We start from the raw sequence: 20430 nt of genomic DNA on the forward strand, positions 1-20430 counted from the left end.
CCCATATTTGGGAAAAATTTCTGGGCTGAGCTGTTAATTAAAAAATACATATTTCAAGCAAAAACAATAGCCGTTTGCAGTAGGTAGGTTTCGAACCTACGCTGCCATAGAGAATCTGATTTCTATTCAGACGCCTTAACCGACAGACCAAGGCTAAATCTGTTTGAAAGTAGAACTATTTCTGGTGATGAGCCATTTGAAATATAAGGGCATTATATTGTTTTAAATGTATGCACTCAATCCCCATAATTAACAAAATTTCAAGCAAAACAAATGGTCGTTTGCAGTAGGTAGGTTTCGAACCTACGCTGCCATAGGGAATCTGATTTCAAGTCAGACCCCTTAACCGACAGACCAAGGCTAAATCTGTTTGAGAGTCGAACTATTTCTGGTGATGTTCCATGCGTTGAAATGTAAGTCCATTACATTTTTATAAATTTATGTACTCAATGACCATATTTGAGAAAAATTTCTGGGCTGAGCGGTTAATTAAAAAATATATATTTCAAGCAAAACAATGGCCGTTTACAGTAGGTAGGTTCGAACCTACGCTGCCATGGAGAATCTGATTTCTAGTCAGACGCCTTAACCGACAGACCAAGGCTAAATCTGTTTGAAAGTAGAACTATTTCTGGTGATGAGCCATTTGAAATATAAGGGCATTATATTGTTTTAAATGTATGCACTCAATCCCCATAATTAACAAAATTTCAAGCAAAACAAATGGTCGTTTGCAGTAGGTAGGTTTCGAACCTACGCTGCCATAGGGAATCTGATTTCAAGTCAGACCCCTTAACCGACAGACCAAGGCTAAATCTGTTTGAGAGTCGAACTATTTCTGGTGATGTTCCATGCGTTGAAATGTAAGTCCATTACATTTTTATAAATTTATGTACTCAATGACCATATTTGAGAAAAATTTCTGGGCTGAGCTGTTAATTAAAAAATATATATTTCAAGCAAAACAATGGCCGTTTACAGTAGGTAGGTTCGAACCTACGCTGCCATGGAGAATCTGATTTCTAGTCAGACGCCTTAACCGACAGACCAAGGCTAAATCTGTTTGAAAGTTGAACTATTTTTGGTGATGTGCCATTTGAAATATAAGGGCATTATATTATTTTAAATGTATGCACTCAATCCCCAAAATTAACAAAATTTCAAGCAAAACAAATGGTCGTTTGCAGTAGGTAGGTTTCGCACCTACGCTGCCATGGAGAATCTGATTTCTAGTCAGACGCCTTGACCGACAGACCAGGGCTAAATCTGTTTGAAAGTAGAACTATTTCTGGTGATGTGCCATTTGAAATATAAGAGCATTATAAAGTTTTAAATGTAAGCAATCAATCCCCATAATTGACAAAATTTTCTGGACTGAGCTGCTAATTACAAAAATTATATTTCAAGCAAAACAATGGTCGTTTGCAGCAGGTAGGTTTCGAACCTACGCTGCCATAGAGAATCTGATTTCTATTCAGACGCCTTAACCGACAGACCAGGGCTAAATCTGTTTGAAAGTAGAACTATCTCTGGTGATGTGCCATGCGTTGAAATATAAGGCCATTAAATTTTTTTAAATTTATGTAATCAATCCCCATATTTGAGAAAAATTTCTGGGCTGAGTTGTTAATTAAAAAATACATATTTCAAGCAAAACAATGGCCGTTTGCAGTAGGTAGGTTTCGAACCTACGCTGCCATGGAGAATCTGATTTCTAGTCAGACGCCTTAACCGACAGACCAAGGCTAAATCTGTTTGAAAGTAGAACTATTTCTGGTGATGTGTCATTTGAAATATAAGGGCATTATATTGTTTTAAATGTATGCACTCAATCCCCATAATTGACCACATTTTTGGGCTGAGCTGCTAATTACAAAAATTATATTTCAAGCAAAACAAATTTTCGTTTGCAGTAGGTTGGTTTCGAACCTACGCTGCCATAGAGAATCTGATTTCTATTCAGACGCCTTAACCGACAGACCAGGGCTAAATCTGTTTCAAAGTCGAACTATTTCTGGTGATGTGCCATGCGTTGAAATATAAGGAAATTATATTTTTTTAAATTTATGTAGTGAATCCCCATATTTGGGAAAAATTTCTGGGCTGAGCTGTTAATTAAAAAATACATATTTCAAGCAAAAACAATAGCCGTTTGCAGTAGGTAGGTTTCGAACCTACGCTGCCATGGAGAATCTGATTTCTAGTCGGACGCCTTAACCGACAGACCAAGGCTTAATCTGTTTGAAAGTCAAACTATTTCTGGTGATGTGCCATGCGTTGAAATATAAGTCCATTATATTTTTATAAATTTATGTACTCAATCCCCATATTTGAGAAAAATTTCTGGGCTGAGCTGTTAATTAAAAAATATATATTTCAAGCAAAACAATGGCCGTTTGCAGTAGGTAGGTTTCGAACCTACGCTGCCATGGAGAATCTGATTTCTAGTCAGACGCCTTAACCGACAGACCAAGGCTAAATCTGTTTGAAAGTAGAACTATTTCTGGTGATGTGCCATTTGAAATATAAGGAAATTATATTGTTTTAAATGTATGCACTCAATCCCCATAATTGACAAAATTTCAAGCAAAACAAATGGTCGTTTGCAATAGGTAAATTTCGCACCTACGCTGCCATGGAGAATCTGGTTTCTAGTCAGACGCCTTGACCGACAGACCAAGGCTAAATCTGTTTGAAAGTCGAACTATTTCTGGTGATGTGCCATTTGAAATATAAGGGCATTATATTGTTTTAAATGTAAGCAATCAATAACCATTATTGACAAAATTTTCTGGACTGAGCTGCTAATAACAAAAATTATATTTCAAGCAAAACAAATGGTAGTTTGCAGTAGGTAGGTTTCGAACCTACGCTGCCATGGAGAATCTGATTTCTAGTCAGACGCCTTAACCGACAGACCAAGGCTAAATCTGTTTGAACGTCGAACTATTTCTGGTGATGTGCCATGCGTTGAAATATAAGGAAATTATATTTTTTTAAATTTATGTAGTGAATCCCCATATTTGGGAAAAATTTCTGGGCTGAGCTGTTAATTAAAAAATACATATTTCAAGCAAAACAATAGCCGTTTGCAGTAGGTAGGTTTCGAACCTACGCTGCCATGGAGAATCTGATTTCTAGTCGGACGCCTTAACCGACAGACCAAGGCTTAATCTGTTTGAAAGTCAAACTATTTCTGGTGATGTGCCATGCGTTGAAATATAAGTCCATTATATTTTTATAAATTTATGTACTCAATCCCCATATTTGAGAAAAATTTCTGGGCTGAGCTGTTAATTAAAAAATATATATTTCAAGCAAAACAATGGCCGTTTGCAGTAGGTAGGTTTCGAACCTACGCTGCCATGGAAAATCTGATTTCTAGTCAGACGCCTTAACCGACAGACCAAGGCTAAATCTGTTTGAAAGTAGAACTATTTCTGGTGATGTGCCATTTGAAATATAAGGAAATTATATTGTTTTAAATGTATGCACTCAATCCCCATAATTGACAAAATTTCAAGCAAAACAAATGGTCGCTTGCAGTAGGTAAGTTTCGCACCTACGCTGCCATGGAGAATCTGATTTCTAGTCAGACGCCTTGACCGACAGACCAAGGCTAAATCTGTTTGAAAGTCGAACTATTTCTGGTGATGTGCCATTTGAAATATAAGGGCATTATATTGTTTTAAATGTAAGCAATCAATAACCATTATTGACAAAATTTTCTGGACTGAGCTGCTAATTACAAAAATTATATTTCAAGCAAAACAAATGGTAGTTTGCAGTAGGTAGGTTTCGAACCTACGCTGCCATGGAGAATCTGATTTCTAGTCAGACGCCTTAACCGACAGACCAAGGCTAAATCTGTTTGAACGTCGAACTATTTCTGGTGATGTGCCATGCGTTGAAATATAAGGAAATTATATTTTTTTAAATTTATGTAGTGAATCCCCATATTTGGGAAAAATTTCTGGGCTGAGCTGTTAATTAAAAAATATATATTTCAAGCAAAACAATGGCCGTTTGCAGTAGGTAGGTTTCGAACTTACGTTGCCATGGAGAATCTGATTTCTAGACAGACGCCTTAACCGATAGACCAAGGCTAAATCTGTTTGAAAGGAGAACTATTTCTGGTCATGTGTCATTTGAAATATAATTGCATTATATTGTTTTAAATGTATGCACTCAATCCCCATAATTGACCACATTTTTGGGCTGAGCTGCTAATTACAAAAATTATGTTTCAAGCAAAACAAATTTTCGTTTGCAGTAGGTAGATTTCGAACCTACTCTGCCATAGAAGATCTGATTTCAAGTCAGACGCCTTAACCGACAGACCAAGGCTAAATCTGTTTGAAAGTCGAACTATTTCTGGTGATGTGCTATGCGTTGAAATATAAGTAAATTATATTTTTATAAATTTATGTACTCAATCCCCATATTCAAGAAAAATTTCTGGGCTGAGCTTATAATTAAAAATTATCTATTTCAAGCAAAACAATGTCCGTTTGCAGTAGGTAGGTTTCGAACCTACGCTGCCATAGAGGATCTGATTTCTAGTCAGACGCCTTAACCGACAGGCCAGGGCTAAATCTGTTTGAAAGTAGAACTATTTCTGGTTATGTGCCATTTGGAATATGAGGGCATTTTATTGTTATAAATTTATGCACTTAATCCCCATAATTGACCACATTTTTGGGCTGAGCTGCTAATTACAAAAATTCTATTTCAAGCAAAACAAAGTTTCGTTTGCAGTAGGTAAGTTTTGAACCTACGCTGCCATAGAGGATCTGATTTCAAGTCAGACGCGTTAACCGACAGACCAAGGCTAAATCTGTTTGAAAGTCAAACTATTTCTGGTGATGTGCCATGCGTTGAAATGTAAGTCCATTACATTTTTATAAATTTATGTACTCAATGACCATATTTGAGAAAAATTTCTTTGCTGAGCTGTTAATTAAAAAATATATATTTCAAGCAAAACAATGGCCATTTACAGTAGGTAGGTTCGAACCTACGCTGCCATGGAGAATCTGATTTCTAGTCAGACGACTTAACCGACAGACCAAGGCTTAATCTGTTTGAAAGTAGAACTATTTCTGGTGATGTGCCATTTGAAATATAAGGGCATTATATTGTTTTAAATGTATGCACTCAATCCCCATAATTGACAAAATTTCAAGCAAAACAAATGGTCGTTTGCAGTAGGTAAGTTTCGCACCTACGCTGCCATGGAGAATCTGATTTCTAGTCAGACGCCTTAACCGACAGACCAAGGCTAAATCTGTTTGAACGTCGAACTATTGCTGGTGATGTGCCATTTGAAATATAAGGGCATTATATTGTTATAAATTTATGCACTCAATCCCCATAATTGACAAAATTTTCTTGGCTGAGCTGCTAATTACAAAAATTATATTTCAAGCAAAACAATGGTCGTTTGCAGCAGGTAGCTTTCGAACCTACGCTGCCATAGAGAATCTGATTTCTAGTCAGACGCCTTAACCGACAGACCAGGGCTAAATCTGTTTGAAAGTAGAACTATTTCTGGTTATGTGCCATTTGGAATATGAGGGCATTTTATTATTATAAATTTATGCACTTAATCCCCATAATTGACCACATTTTTGGGCTAAGCTGCTAATTACAAAAATTATATTTCAAGCAAAACAAATTTTCGTTTGCAGTAGGTAGGTTTCGAACCTACGCTGCCATAGAGAATCTGATTTCTATTCAGACGCCTTAACCGACAGACCAAGGCTAAATCTGTTTGAAAGTAGAACTATTTCTGGTGATGTGCCATTTGAAATATAAGGGCATTATATTGTTATAAATTTATGCACTCAATCCCCATAATTGACAAAATTTCAAGCAAAACAAATGGTCGTTTGCAGTAGGTAAGTTTCGCACCTACGCTGCCATGGAGAATCTGATTTCTAGTCAGACGCCTTAACCGACAGACCAAGGCTAAATCTGTTTGAACGTCGAACTATTGCTGGTGATGTGCCATTTGAAATATAAGGGCATTATATTGTTATAAATTTATGCACTCAATCCCCATAATTGACAAAATTTTCTTGGCTGAGCTGCTAATTACAAAAATTATATTTCAAGCAAAACAATGGTCGTTTGCAGCAAGTAGGATTCGAACCTACGCTGCCATAGAGAATCTGATTTCTAGTCAGACGCCTTAACCGACAGACCAGGGCTAAATCTGTTTGAAAGTAGAACTATTTCTGGTTATGTGCCATTTGGAATATGAGGGCATTTTATTATTATAAATTTATGCACTTAATCCCCATAATTGACCACATTTTTGGGCTAAGCTGCTAATTACAAAAATTATATTTCAAGCAAAACAAATTTTCGTTTGCAGTAGGTAGGTTTCGAACCTACGCTGCCATGGAGAATCTGATTTCTAGTCAGACGCCTTAACCGACAGACCAAGGCTAAATCTGTTTGAAAGTAGAACTATTTCTGGTGATGTGCCATTTGAAATATAAGGAAATTATATTGTTTTAAATGTATGCACTCAATCCCCATAATTGACAAAATTTCAAGCAAAAAAAATGGTCGCTTGCAGTAGGTAAGTTTCGCACCTACGCTGCCATGGAGAATCTGATTTCTAGTCAGACGCCTTGACCGACAGACCAGGGCTAAATCTGTTTAAAAGTAGAACTATTTCCGGTGATGTGCCATTTGAAATATAAGGGCATTATATTGTTTTAAATGTATGCACTCAATCCCCATAATTGACAAAATTTCAAGCAAAACAAATGGTCGCTTGCAGTAGGTAAGTTTCGCACCTACGCTGCCATGGAGAATCTGATTTCTAGTCAGACGCCTTGACCGACAGACCAGGGCTAAATCTGTTTGAAAGTAGAACTATTTCTGGTGATGTGCCATGCGTTGAAATATAAGGCCATTATATTTTTTTAAATTTATGTAGTCAATCCCCATATTTGAGAAAAATTTCTGGGCTGAGCTGTTAATTAAAAAATATATATTTCAAGCAAAATAATGGCCGTTTGCAGTAGGTAGGTTTCGAACCTACGCTGCCATGGAGAATCTGATTTCTAGTCGGACGCCTTAACCGACAGACCAAGGCTTAATCTGTTTGAAAGTCGAACTATTTCTGGTGATGTGCAATGCGTTGAACTATAAGTCCATTATATTTTTATAAATTTATGTACTCAATCCCCATATTTGAGAACAATTTCTGGGCTGAGCTGTTAATTAAAAAATACATATTTCAAGCAAAACAATGGCCGTTTGCAGTAGGTAGGTTTCGAACCTACGCTGCCATGGAGAATCTGATTTCTAGACAGACGCCTTAACCGATAGACCAAGGCTAAATCTGTTTGAAATTCGAACTATTTCTGGTGATGTGCCATTTGAAATATAAGGGCATTATATTGTTTTAAATGTATGCAATCAATCCCCATAATTGACCACATTTTTGGGCTGAGCTGCTAATTACAAAAATTATATTTCAAGCAAAACAAATTTTTGTTTGCAGTAGGTAGGTTTCGAACCTACGCTGCCATAGAAGATCTGATTTCAAGTCAGACGCCTTAACCGACAGACCAAGGCTAAATCTGTTTGAAAGTCGAAATATTCCTGGTGATGTGCTATGCGTTGAAATATAAGTAAATTATATTTTTATAAATTTATGTACTCAATCCCCATATTTGAGAAAAATTTCTGGGCTGAGCTTATAATTAAAAATTATATATTTCAAGCAAAACAATGTCCGTTTGCAGTTGGTAGGTTTCCAACCTACGCTGCCATAGAGGATCTGATTTCTAGTCAGACGCCTTAATCGACAGGCCAGGGCTAAATCTGTTTGAAAGGAGAACTATTTCTGGTCATGTGTCATTTGAAATATAAGGGCATTATATTGTTTTAAATGTATGCACTCAATCCCCATAATTGACCACATTTTTGGGCTGAGCTGCTAATTACAAAAATTATGTTTCAAGCAAAACAAATTTTCGTTTGCAGTAGGTAGATTTCGAACCTACGCTGCCATAGAAGATCTGATTTCTAGTCAGACGCCTTGACCGACAGACCAAGGCTAAATCTGTTTGAAAGTAGAACTATTTCTGGTTATGTGCCATTTGAAATATGAGGGCATTTTATTGTTATAAATTTATGCACTTAATCCCCATAATTGACCACATTTTTGGGCTGAGCTGCTAATTACAAAAAATATATTTCAAGCAAAACAAAGACTCGTTTGCAGTAGGTAAGTTTCGAACCTACGCTGCCATAGAGGATCTGATTTCAAGTCAGACGCGTTAACCGACAGACCAAGGCTAAATCTGTTTGAAAGTCAAACTATTTCTGGTGATGTGCTATGCGTTGAAATATAAGTAAATTATATTTTTATAAATTTATGTACTCAATCCCCATATTTAAGAAAAATTTCTGGGCTGAGCTTATAATTAAAAATTATATATTTCAAGCAAAATAATGTCCGTTTGCAGTAGGTAGGTTTCGAACCTACGCTGCCATAGAGGATCTGATTTCTAGTCAGACGCCTTAACCGACAGGCCAGGGCTAAATCTGTTTGAAAGTAGAACTATTTCTGGTTGTGTGCCATTTGAAATATAAGGGCATTATATAGTTTTAAATGTAAGCAATCAATCCCCATAATTGACAAAATTTTCTGGACTGAGCTGCTAATTACAAAAATTATATTTCAAGCAAAACAAATGGTCGTTTGCAGTAGGTAGGTTTCGAACCTACGCTGCCATGGAGAATCTGATTTCTAGTCAGACGCCTTAACCGACAGACCAAGGCAAAATCTGTTTGAAAGTCGAACTATTTCTGGTGATGTGCCATGCGTTGAAACATAAGTCCATTATATTTTTATAAATTTATGTACTCAATGACCATATTTGAGAAAAATTTCTGGGCTGAGCTGTTATTTAAAAAATATATATTTCAAGCAAAACAATGGCCGCTTGCAGTGGGTAGGTTTCGAACCTACGATGCCATGGAGAATCTGATTTCTAGTCAGACGCCTTGACCGACAGACCAGGGCTAAATCTGTTTGAAAGTCGAACTATTTCTGGTGATGTGCCATTTGAAATATAAGGGCATTACATTGTTATAAATTTATGCACTCAATCCCGATAATTGACAAAATTTTCTGGGCTGAGCTGCTAATTACAAAAATTATATTCCAAGCAAAACAATGGTCGTTTGCAACAGGTAGGTTTCGAACCTACGATGCCATAGAGAATCTGGTTTCTAGTCAGACGCCTTAACCGACAGACCAGGGCTAAATCTGTTTAAAAGTAGAACTATTTCCGGTGATGTGCCATTTGAAATATAAGGGCATTATATTATTTTAAATTTATGAACTCAATCCCCATAATTGACAAAATCTTCTGGGATAAGCTGCTATTAACGAAAATTATATTTCAAGCAAAACAATGGTCGTTTGCAGTAGGTAGGTTTGGAGCCTATGCTGATAGAGGATCTAATTTCAAGTCAGACGCTTTAACCGACAGACCAAGGCTAAATCTGTTTGAAAGTCGAACTATTTCTGGTGATGTGCTATGCGTTGAAATATAAGTAAATTATATTTTTATAAATTTATGTACTCAATCCCCATATTTAAGAAAAATTTCTGGGCTGAGCTTATAATAAAAAATTATATATTTCAAGCAAAATAATGTCCGTTTGCAGTAGGTAGGTTTCGAACCTACGCTGCCATAGAGGATCTGATTTCTAGTCAGACGCCTTAACCGACAGACCAGGGCTAAATCTGTTTAAAAGTAGAACTATTTCCGGTGATGTGCCATTTGAAATATAAGGGCATTATATTATTTTAAATTTATGAAATCAATCCCCATAATTGACAAAATCTTCTGGGATAAGCTGCTATTAACGAAAATTATATTTCAAGCAAAACAATGGTCGTTTGCAGTAGGTAGGTTTGGAGCCTATGCTGATAGAGGATCTAATTTCAAGTCAGACGCTTTAACCGACAGACCAAGGCTTAATCTGTTTGAAAGTCGAACTATTTCTGGTGATGTGCCATACGTTGAAATATAAGTCCATTATATTTTTATAAATTTATGTACTCAATCCCCATATTTGAGAAAAAATTCTGGGCTGAGCTGTTAATTAAAAAATACATATTTCAAGCAAAACAATGACCGTTTGCAGTAGGTAGGTTTCGAACCTACGCTGCCATAGGGAATCTGATTTCAAGTCAGACGCCTTAAACGACAGACCAAGGCTAAATCTGTTTGAAAGTCGAACTATTTCTGGTGATGTGCCATGCGTTGAAATATAAGTCCATTACATTTTTATAAATTTATGTACTCAATGACCATATTTGAGAAAAATTTCTGGGCTGAGCTGTTAATTAAAAAATATATATTTCAAGCAAAACAATGGCCGTTTACAGTAGGTAGGTTCGAACCTACGCTGCCATGGAGAATCTGATTTCTAGTCAGACGCCTTAACCGACAGACCAAGGCTAAATCTGTTTGAAAGTCGAACTATTTCTGGTGATGTGCTATGCGTTGAAATATAAGTAAATTATATTTTTATAAATGTATGTACTCAATCCCCATATTTAAGAAAAATTTCTGGGCTGAGCTTATAATTAAAAATTATATATTTCAAGCAAAATAATGTCCGTTTGCAGTAGGTAGGTTTCGAACCTACGCTGCCATAGAGGATCTGATTTCTAGTCAGACGCCTTAACCGACAGGCCAGGGCTAAATCTGTTTGAAAGTAGAACTATTTCTGGTTGTGTGCTATTTGAAATATAAGGGCATTATATTGTTTTAAATGTAAGCAATCAATCCCCATAATTGACAAAATTTTCTGGACTGAGCTGCTAAATACAAAAATTATATTTCAAGCAAAACAAATGGTCGTTTGCAGTAGGTAGGTTTCGAACCTACGCTGCCATGGAGAATCTGATTTCTAGTCAGACGCCTTAACCGACAGACCAAGGCAAAATCTGTTTGAAAGTCGAACTATTTCTGGTGATGTGCCATGCGTTGAAACATAAGTCCATTATATTTTTATAAATTTATGTACTCAATCCCCATATTTGAGAAAAATTTCTGGGCTGAGCTGTTATTTAAAAAATATATATTTCAAGCAAAACAATGGCCGGTTGCAGTGGGTAGGTTTCGAACCTACGATGCCATGGAGAATCTGATTTCTAGTCAGACCCCTTGACCGACAGACCATGGCTAAATCTGTTTGAAAGTCGAACTATTTCTGGTGATGTGCCATTTGAAATATAAGGGCATTACATTGTTATAAATTTATGCACTCAATCCCGATAATTGACAAAATTTTCTGGGCTGAGCTGCTAATTACAAAAATTATATTTCAAGCAAAACAATGGTGCGTTTGCAACAGGTAGGTTTCGAACCTACGCTGCCATAGAGAATCTGATTTCTAGTCAGACGCCTTAACCGACAGACCAGGGCTAAATCTGTTTAAAAGTAGAACTATTTCTGGTGATGTGCCATTTGAAATATAAGGGCATTATATTATTTTAAATTTATGAAATCAATCCCCATAATTGACAAAATCTTCTGGGATAAGCTGCTATTAACGAAAATTATATTTCAAGCAAAACAATGGTCGTTTGCAGTAGGTAGGTTTGGAGCCTATGCTGATAGAGGATCTGATTTCAAGTCAGACGCTTTAACCGACAGACCAAGGCTTAATCTGTTTGAAAGTCGAACTATTTCTGGTGATGTGCCATGCGTTGAAATATAAGTCTATTATATTTTTATAAATTTATGTACTCAATCCCCATATTTGAGAAAAATTTCTGGGCTGAGCTGTTAATTAAAAAATACATATTTCAAGCAAAACAATGACCGTTTGCAGTAGGTAGGTTTCGAACCTACGCTGCCATATTGAATCTGATTTCAAGTCAGACGCCTTAACCGACAGACCAAGGCTAAATCTGTTTAAAAGTCGAACTATTCTGGTGATGTGCCATGTGTTGAAATGTAAGTCCATTACATTTTTATAAATTTATGTACTCAATGACCATATGTAAGAAAAATTTCTGGGCTGAGCTGTTAATTAAATAAAATATATTTTAAGCAAAACAATGGCCGTTTACAGTAGGTAGGTTTCGAACCTACGCTGCCATGGAGAATCTGATTTCAAGTCAGACGCTTTAACCGACAGACCAAGGCTAAATCTGTTTGAAAGTCGAACTATTTCTGGTGATGTGCCATGCGTTGAAATATAAGTCCATTACATTTTTATAAATTTATGTACTCAATGACCATATTTGAGAAAAATTTCTGGGCTGAGCTGTTTATTAAAAAATATATATTTCAAGCAAAACAATGGCCGTTTACAGTAGGTAGGTTCGAACCTACGCTGCCACGGAGAATCTGATTTCTAGTCAGACGCCTTAACCGACAGACCAAGGCTAAATCTGTTTGAAAGTAGAACTATTTCTGGTGATGTACCATTTGAAATATAAGGGCATTATAAAGTTTTAAATGTAAGCAATCAATCCCCATAATTGAAAAAATTTTCTGGACTGAGTTGCTAATTACAAAAATTATATTTCAAGCAAAACAAATGGCCGTTTACAGTAGGTAGGTTCGAACCTACGCTGCCATGGAGAATCTGATTTCTAGTCAGACGCCAGACGCCTTAACCGACAGACCAGGGCTAAATCTGTTTGAAAGTATAACTATCTCTGGTGATGTGCCATGCGTTGAAATATAAGGCCATTAAAATTTTTTAAATTTATGTAGTCAATCCCCATATTTGAGAAAAATTTCTGGGCTGAGCTGTTAATTAAAAAATACATATTTCAAGCAAAACAATGGCCGTTTGCAGTAGGTAGGTTTCGAACCTACGCTGCCATAGAGAATCTGATTTCAAGTCAGACGCCTTAACCGACAGACCAAGGCTAAATCTGTTTGAAAGTAGAACTATTTCTGGTGATGTGCCATTTGAAATATAAGGAAATTATATTGTTTTAAATGTATGCACTCAATCCCCATAATTGACAAAATTTCAAGCAAAACAAATGGTCGTTTGCAGTAGGTAAGTTTCGCACCTACGCTGCCATGGAGAATCTGGTTTCTAGTCAGACGCCTTGACCGACAGACCAAGGCTAAATCTGTTTGAAAGTAGAACTATTTCTGGTGATGTACCATTTGAAATATAAGGGCATTATAAAGTTTTAAATGTAAGCAATCAATCCCCATAATTGACAAAATTTTCTGGACTGAGCTGCTAATTACAAAAATTATATTTCAAGCAAAACAAATGGTCGTTTGCAGTAGGTAGGTTTCGAACCTACGTTGCCATTTAGAATCTGATTTCTAGTCAGACGCCTTAACCGACAGACCAAGGCTAAATCGGTTTGAACGTCGAACTATTTCTGGTGATGTGCCATGTGTTGAAATATAAGGAAATTATATTTTTTTAAATTTATGTAGTGAATCCCCATATTTGGGAAAAATTTCTGGGCTGAGCTGTTAATTAAAAAATACATATTTCAAGCAAAACAATGGCCGTTTGCAGTAGGTAGGTTTCGAACCTACGCTGCCATGGAGAATCTGATTTCTAGTCGGACGCCTTAACCGACAGACCAAGGCTTAATCTGTTTGAAAGTCAAACTATTTCTGGTAATGTGCCATGCGTTGAAATATAAGTCCATTATATTTTTATAAATTTATGTACTCAATCCCCATATTTGAGAAAAATTTCTGGGCTGAGCTGTTAATTAAAAAATATATATTTCAAGCAAAACAATGGCCGTTTGCAGTAGGTAGGTTTCGAACCTACGCTGCCATGGAGAATCTGATATCTAGTCAGACGCCTTAACCGACAGACCAAGGCTAAATCTGTTTGAAAGTAGAACTATTTCTGGTGATGTGCCATTTGAAATATAAGGAAATTATATTGTTTTAAATGTATGCACTCAATCCCCATAATTGACAAAATTTCAAGCAAAACAAATGGTCGCTTGCAGTAGGTAAGTTTCGCATCTACGCTGCCATGGAGAATCTGATTTCTAGTCAGACGCCTTGACCGACAGACCAAGGCTAAATCTGTTTGAAAGTCGAACTATTTCTGGTGATGTGCCATTTGAAATATAAGGGCATTATATTGTTTTAAATGTAAGCAATCAATAACCATTATTGACAAAATTTTCTGGACTGAGCTGCTAATTACAAAAATTATATTTCAAGCAAAACAAATGGTCGTTTGCAGTAGGTAAGTTTCGAACCTACGCTGCCATGGAGAATCTGATTTCTGGCCAGACGCCTTAACCGACAGACCAAGGCAAAATCTGTTTGAACGTCGAACTATTTCTGGTGATGTGCCATGCGTTGAAATATAAGTCCATTATATTTTTATAAATTTATGTACTCAATCCCCATATTTGAGAAAAATTTCTGGGCTGAGCTGTTAATTAAAAAATACATATTTCAAGCAAAACAATGGCCGTTTCCAGTAGGTAGGTTTCGAACCTACGCTGCCATGGAGAATCTGATTTCTAGACAGACGCCTTAACCGATAGACCAAGGCTAAATCTGTTTGAAAGGAGAACTATTTCTGGTCATGTGTCATTTGAAATATAAGGGCATTATATTGTTTTAAATGTATGCACTCAATCCCCATAATTGACCACATTTTTGGGATGAGCTGCTAATTACAAAAATTATGTTTCAAGCAAAACAAATTTTCGTTTGCAGTAGGTAGATTTTGAACCTACGCTGCCATAGAATATCTGATTTCAAGTCAGACGCCTTAACCGACAGACCAAGGCTAAATCTGTTTGAAAGTCGAACTATTTCTGGTGATGTGCTATGCGTTGAAATATAAGTAAATTATATTTTTATAAATTTATGTACTCAATCCCCATATTTGACAAAAATTTCTGGGCTGAGCTGTTAATTAAAAAATATATATTTCAAGCAAAACAATGGCCGTTTGCAGTAGGTAGGTTTCGAACCTACGCTGCCATGGAGAATCTGATTTCTAGTCAGACGCCTTAACCGACAGACCAAGGCTAAATCTGTTTGAACGTCGAACTATTGCTGGTGATGTGCCATTTGAAATATAAGGGCATTATATTGATGTAAATTTATGCACTCAATCCCCATAATTGACAAAATTTTCTTGGCTGAGCTGCTAATTACAAAAATTATATTTCAAGCAAAACAATGGTCGTTTGCAGCAGGTAGCTTTCGAACCTACGCTGCCATAGAGAATCTGATTTCTAGTCAGACGCCTTAACCGACAGACCAGGGCTAAATCTGTTTGAAAGTAGATCTATTTCTGGTTATGTGCCATTTGGAATATGAGGGCATTTTGTTGTTATAAATTTATGCACTTAATCCCCATAATTGACCACATTTTTGGGCTGAGCTGCTAATTACAAAAATTTTATTTCAAACAAAACAAAGTTTCGTTTGCAGTATGTAAGTTTTGAACCTACGCTGCCATAGAGGATCTGATTTCAAGTCAGACGCGTTAACCGACAGACCAAGGCTAAATCTGTTTGAAAGTCAAACTATTTCTGGTGATGTGCTATGCGTTGAAATATAAGTAAATTATATTTTTATAAATTTATGTACTCAATCCCCATATTTGACAAAAATTTCTGGGCTGAGCTGTTAATTAAAAAATATATATTTCAAGCAAAACAATGGCCGTTTGCAGTAGGTAGGTTTCGAACCTACGCTGCCATGGAGAATCTGATTTCTAGTCAGACGCCTTAACCGACAGACCAAGGCTAAATCTGTTTGAACGTCGAACTATTGCTGGTGATGTGCCATTTGAAATATAAGGGCAATATATTGATGTAAATTTATGCACTCAATCCCCATAATTGACAAAATTTTCTTGGCTGAGCTGCTAATTACAAAAATTATATTTCAAGCAAAACAATGGTCGTTTGCAGCAGGTAGCTTTCGAACCTACGCTGCCATAGAGAATCTGATTTCTAGTCAGACGCCTTAACCGACAGACCAGGGCTAAATCTGTTTGAAAGTAGAACTATTTCTGGTGATGTGCCATGCGTTGAAATGTAAGTCCATTACATTTTTATAAATTTATGTACTCAATGACCATATTTGAGAAAAATTTCTGGGCTGAGCTGTTAATTAAAAAATATATATTTCAAGCAAAACAATGGTAGTTTACAGTAGGTAGGTTCGAAACTACGCTGCCATGGAGAATCTGATTTCTAGTCAGACGCCTTAACCGACAGACCAAGGCTAAATCTGTTTGAAAGTAGAACTATTTCTGGTGATGTGCCATTTGAAATATAAGGGCATTATATTGTTTTAAATGTATGCACTCAATTCCCATAATTGACAAAATTTCAAGCAAAACAAATGGTCGTTTGCAGTAGGTAAGTTTCGCACCTACGCTGCCATGGAGAATCTGATTTCTGGTCAGACGCCTTAACCGACAGACCAAGGCTAAATCTGTTTGAACGTCGAACTATTGCTGGTGATGTGCCATTTGAAATATAAGGGCATTATATTGTTGTAAATTTATGCACTCAATCCCCATAATTGACAAAATTTTCTTGGCTGAGCTGCTAATTACAAAAATTATATTTCAAGCAAAACAATGGTCGTTTGCAGCAGGTAGCTTTCGAACCTACGCTGCCATAGAGAATCTGATTTCTAGTCAGACGCCTTAACCGACAGACCAGGGCTAAATCTGTTTGAAAGTAGAACTATTTCTGGTTATGTGCCATTTGGAATATGAGGGCATTTTATTGTTATAAATTTATGCACTTAATCCCCATAATTGACCACATTTTTGGGCTAAGCTGCTAATTACAAAAATTATATTTCAAGCAAAACAAATTTTCGTTTGCAGTAGGTAGGTTTCGAACCTACGCTGCCATAGAGAATCTGATTTCTATTCAGACGCCTTAACCGACAGACCAAGGCTAAATCTGTTTGAAAGTAGAACTATTTCTGGTGATGTGCCATTTGAAATATAAGGGCATTATATTGTTATAAATTTATGCACTCAATCCCCATAATTGACAAAATTTTCTTGGCTGAGCTGCTAATTACAAAAATTATATTTCAAGAAAAACAATGGTCGTTTGCAGCAGGTAGCTTTCGAACCTACGCTGCCATAGAGAATCTGATTTCTATTCAGACGCCTTAACCGACAGACCAAGGCTAAATCTGTTTCAAAGTAGAACTGTTTCTGGTGATGTGCCATTTGAAATATAAGGGCATTATATTGTTATAAATTTATGCACTCAATCCCCATAATTGACAAAATTTCAAGCAAAACAAATGGTCGTTTGCAGTAGGTAAGTTTCGCACCTACGTTGCCATGGAGAATCTGATTTCTAGTCAGACGCCTTAACCGACAGACCAGGGCTAAATCTGTTTGAAAGTAGAACTATTTCTGGTGATGTGCCATGCGTTGAAATATAAGTCCATTATATTTTTATAAATTTATGTACTCAATCCCCATATTTGAGAACAATTTCTGGGCTGAGCTGTTAATTAAAAAATACATATTTCAAGCAAAACAATGGCCGTTTGCAGTAGGTAGGTTTCGAACCTACGCTGCCATGGAGAATCTGATTTCTAGACAGACGCCTTAACCGATAGACCAAGGCTAAATCTGTTTGAAATTCGAACTATTTCTGGTGATGTGCCATTTGAAACATAAGGGCATTATATTGTTTTAAATGTATGCACTCAATCCCCATAATTGACCACATTTTTGGGCTGAGCTGCTAATTACAAAAATTATATTTCAAGCAAAACAAATTTTTGATTGCAGTAGGTAGGTTTCGAACCTACGCTGCCATAGAAGATCTGATTTTAAGTCAGACGCCTTAACCGACAGACCAAGGCTAAATCTGTTTGAAAGTCGAAATATTCCTGGTGATGTGCTATGCGTTGAAATATAAGTAAATTATATTTTTATAAATTTATGTACTCAATCCCCATATTTGAGAAAAATTTCTGGGCTGAGCTTATAATTAAAAATTATATATTTCAAGCAAAACAATGTCCGTTTGCAGTAGGTAGGTTTCGAACCTACGCTGCCATAGAGGATCTGATTTCTAGTCAGACGCCTTAACCGACAGGCCAGGGCTAAATCTGTTTGAAAGTAGAACTATTTCTGGTTATGTGCCATTTGAAATGTGAGGGCATTTTATTGTTATAAATTTATGCACTTAATCCCCATAATTGACCACATTTTTGGGCTGAGCTGCTAATTACAAAAATTTTATTTCAAACAAAACAAAGTTTCGTTTGCAGTAGGTAAGTTTTGAACCTACGCTGCCATAGAGGATCTGATTTCAAGTCAGACGCGTTAACCGACAGACCAAGGCTAAATCTGTTTGAAAGTCAAACTATTTCTGGTGATGTGCTATGGGTTGAAATATAAGTAAATTATATTTTTATAAATTTATGTACTCAATCCCCATATTTGAGAAAAATTTCTGGGCTGAGCTGTTAATTAAAAAATATATATTTCAAGCAAAACAATGGCCGTTTACAGTAGGTAGGTTCGAACCTACGCTGCCATGGAGAATCTGATTTCTAGTCAGATGCCTTAACCGACAGGCCAGGGCTAAATCTGTTTGAAAGTAGAACTATTTCTGGTTGTGTGCCATTTGAAATGTGAGGGCATTTTATTGTTATAAATTTATGCACTTAATCCCCATAATTGACCACATTTTTGGGCTGAGCTGCTAATTACAAAAATTTTATTTCAAACAAAACAAAGTTTCGTTTGCAGTAGGTAAGTTTTGAACCTACGCTGCCATGGAGAATCTGATTTCTAGTCAGACGCCTTAACCGACAGACCAAGGCTAAATCTGTTTGAAAGTCGAACTATTTCTGGTGATGTGCTATGCGTTGAAATATAAGTAAATTATATTTTTATAAATTTATGTACTCAATCCCCATATTTAAGAAAAATTTCTGGGCTGAGCTTATAATTAAAAATTATATATTTCAAGCAAAATAATGTCCGTTTGCAGTAGGTAGGTTTCGAACCTACGCTGCCATATTGAATCTGATTTCAAGTCAGACGCCTTAACCGACAGACCAAGGCTAAATCTGTTTGAAAGTCGAACTATTTCTGGTGATGTGCCATGTGTTGAAATGTAAGTCCATTATATTTTTATAAATTTATGTACTCAATGACCATATGTAAGAAAAATTTCTGGGCTGAGCTGTTAATTAAAAAATACATATTTCAAGCAAAACAATGACCGTTTGCAGTAGGTAGGTTTCGAACCTACGCTGCCATATTGAATCTGATTTCAAGTCAGACGCCTTAACCGACAGACCAAGGCTAAATCTGTTTGAAAGTCGAACTATTTCTGGTGATGTGCCATGTGTTGAAATGTAAGTCCATTACATTTTTATAAATTTATGTACTCAATGACCATATGTAAGAAAAATTTCTGGGCTGAGCTGTTAATTAAAAAATACATATTTCAAGCAAAACAATGACCGTTTGCAGTAGGTAGGTTTCGAACCTACGCTGCCATAGGGAATCTGATTTCAAGTCAGACGCCTTAACCGACAGACCAAGGCTAAATCTGTTTGAAAGTCGAACTATTTCTGGTGATGTGCCATGCGTTGAAATATAAATCCATTACATTTTTATAAATTTATGTACTTAATGACCATATTTGAGAAAAATTTCTGGGCTGAGCTGTTAATTAAAAAATATATATTTCAAGCAAAACAATGGCCGTTTACAGTAGGTAGGTTCGAACCTACGCTGCCATGGAGAATCTGATTTCTAGTCAGACGCCTTAACCGACAGACCAAGGCTAAATCTGTTTGAAAGTAGAACTATTTCTGGTGAGGTGCCATTTGAAATATAAGGGCATTATAAAGTTTTAAATGTAAGCAATCAATCCCCATAATTGACAAAATTTTCTGGACTGAGTTGCTAATTACAAAAATTATATTTCAAGCAAAACAATGGTCGTTTGCAGCAGGTAGGTTTCGAAACTACGCTGCCATAGAGAATCTGATTTCTATTCAGACGCCTTAACCGACAGACCAGGGCTAAATCTGTTTGAAAGTATAACTATCTCTGGTGATGTGCCATGCGTTGAAATATAAGGCCATTAAATTTTTTTAAATTTATGTAGTATATCCCCATATTTGAGAAAAATTTCTGGGCTGAGCTTATAATTAAAAATTATATATTTCAAGCAAAACAATGTCCGTTTGCAGTAGGTAGGTTTCGAACCTAGGCTGCCATAGAGGATCTGATTTCTAGTCAGGCGCCTTAACCGACAGGCCAGGGCTAAATCTGTTTGAAAGTAGAACTTTTTCTGGTTATGTGCCATTTGAAATATAAGGGCATTTTATTGTTATAAATTTATGCACTCAATCCCCATAATTGACCACATTTTTGGGCTGAGCT

The sequence above is a fragment of the Cylas formicarius genome, unplaced genomic scaffold (assembly GCF_029955315.1).
Source record: "Cylas formicarius isolate icCylForm1 unplaced genomic scaffold, icCylForm1.1 PGA_scaffold_2__14_contigs__length_35257938, whole genome shotgun sequence".
NCBI classification, from domain to species: Eukaryota; Metazoa; Arthropoda; class Insecta; order Coleoptera; family Brentidae; genus Cylas; species Cylas formicarius.